Here is a 2,600-nt window from a genome sequence, read left to right as displayed (position 1 = left end):
TGGGAACCTGAAGCATTTTATTGAGTATGAGTGGCTCATTCTTTTTGCTTAGGTTACGGTCTACTCTTCATAGTTGAGAAACAAAGGAATCTCCTTAAAAGAAATTTAGGTCAGGCTTGTGGAAAGGAAATCTTACGTCAGATTTCTCGGTTACAGAAACAAAAAGGTTTCTCAGTGTTTATGTTGTGCTTTTTTACCATGCCATGACAGGAATTCTCTGCATATGATAGTTAAATTATTATAAAAATAAATCTAGATTAAAACAAGATTAAAATGAGCAGAACTATGAAACATAAATATTAGGAATAGCAATAGTAATGATTAATGCAATAGAAATCACAGAATAGCAACAAAACATTAAAATTCTAAAAAAATCCCACCCTAGCGATCATTCCCTATTGAGTTCTGACCAGCACTGTGTACTTTGCCACAAGATCTATATAGGAATTCAGTTTTCAGGTCTTGGTTATTATTCACTGGGGGAAAAATACTTTGAATGGATTGGACTTTTACAACCAAAGAAGATATCCAAAGTGCCTTTTTGGTGCACAGAACAGTGAAGTATAAAGTATAAAGTGAAGTATAAGTGAAAATAAACAAGGCAGTTGAGAATTTTTTCAAAGCCGAGAGTTTTAGCATCTACTTCATTGCCTGCAGCATTTATGGATTGCAAGGAAGTGCATGATTCCTGGTCTGGAACAATTGGACAACATTGTCCAAGTCCTAAATTTGCTTAGTCAGTGACCCAGAGGAATAGGAAAAACCAAGTTAGTTAGTTAGTTTACTTTATTGTCATTGCACATGGTACAAGGAAATTAAATGCCGTCTTCAGTATACATTATAATTATAAAATAAAAACACAAACATACATCCTTTACATTCTATATAATTGAAATTGAAAACCCGATATTGCATATTGCAGAATTCAATATGGTGGTAGCCCTGGGATAGAAGCTGTTTTTCAGCCTATTTGTTCTTGTTTTTATTATCCTGTACTGTGCATGAAATGGGAGATTCCAATATAAGCCCCTGATTAAGAAACATTGCTACTTTGGAATTCTTCAACCCACCTATGGGTTTGATTCAGATAAAGCACCTTCATAATATTCTTTCAGCAGTTTCATCCAATCAACTTGCTAAATCAAACATTGGACTGATGGTGGACATCCAAATATCATCTACTGGGGTCGTTGGTTATGGCTATGGAAAAAGAACCCATATTGTTGGTCCTGGGAAATTATTTAGTCACTTTATAACTGCCCCCTTGATAGGGAACTCAAAGTGGTATACAATACTACAAAAATATAAAATACCGGTAAAGCATAAAGCATATTTTGCCAGATGCAATCCAACAACCAAAACAATCCAGATGGGTTCACAAGACCACCTCATCCAATGTCTGTGGCAATAACCAAGTCTTCAACACCTTACAAAAATCAATGTTGGGGCCATCTGGATGTTATAAGGAATAGATCCCATAGTGCAGGTGCACCAACAGAGAAGGCATGTCTTTTATGTCCCACCAGATGACATTGCTTGTGTAACAGGATTCTGAGCCAGTGTAGCTCACAAAGTAGCAATGTTATGTGGATGTACCAAGATACTGCCATAACTAATTATACTGCTGCATTCTGGACCAGCAGTAGTTTCAAAGTGGTCTTCAATATACAGCACAGGGGAATCCAGACAATGGAACTGAAACATGAGGGACTGTGAGTGACAACCTCCTGAACCAGGAATTGGAGTAGCTGATGCATAAGATGGATTTATGTGAAGATCCCCCAAGCCATGATTGCCACTTATCCTTCAAGAGGAACTGTGAGATTAGGAATGCCCTCAAAATGTATAGTAGATCTATTTGTGTAATTAATGGTAAGGCCAATGGGGTGTACAACTACATTCAGAACCAACGATAGAAAATCCCTAGATCCAAGAGGCCTCAAAATTCAGTTATTCAATCTTGCTAACTTTGATTCTCAGTCTGTTCTTGATCAATACTCCTTGACATACCTAGACAATCTGGGTATATCTGATGTTATCTAACTTTATACCAATGACCTCATTCAGTGGTGTCATGTACTGTAGATGTTAAGTGGGCGCAGAGAGAATCAAACCCTGAGGAACCTGTACCCATAAAACAAGGGATAATGACTCTCATTTCTCCCCATACCATGAACATCTGGAATCAACGTGGAGAAAAGGAAGCATATCATGTCTCCCACTCATAAAATCAAGCACATCCAGAAGGAAACCATGACTGATTATATCAAAGGTCACCAAGAAATCAAGAGGGCCAGGATGGCTATACCACCCCCACCCTAATCCCACCATAGGGGTGATCAATATTGTTTTGGTTCTATACTCAGGCCTGAAACTCAACTGAAAAAGATCCAGAAAACCTTGAATTTAAAGCTCTCTGAAGCTGCAGCCTGCCCATTTTCTCCACAATCACACCCAAGGAAAAGCTGGAAACGGTTCAGAACTGATTTTCTAAGGAGGTAACCTCACTCAAGTATGGATTCACCATGACTAGATAACCTCCTGGGAGGCTTTGAGCAACCCAGGAAGGATATGGATCTGATACACAAGTGGCTACACTC

Source organism: Pantherophis guttatus, chromosome 1 (assembly GCF_059756535.1).
Source record: "Pantherophis guttatus breed Tessera chromosome 1, ASM5975653v1, whole genome shotgun sequence".
In the NCBI taxonomy this organism is placed as follows: domain Eukaryota; kingdom Metazoa; phylum Chordata; class Lepidosauria; order Squamata; family Colubridae; genus Pantherophis; species Pantherophis guttatus.
This window is presented reverse-complemented; position numbering follows the sequence as displayed.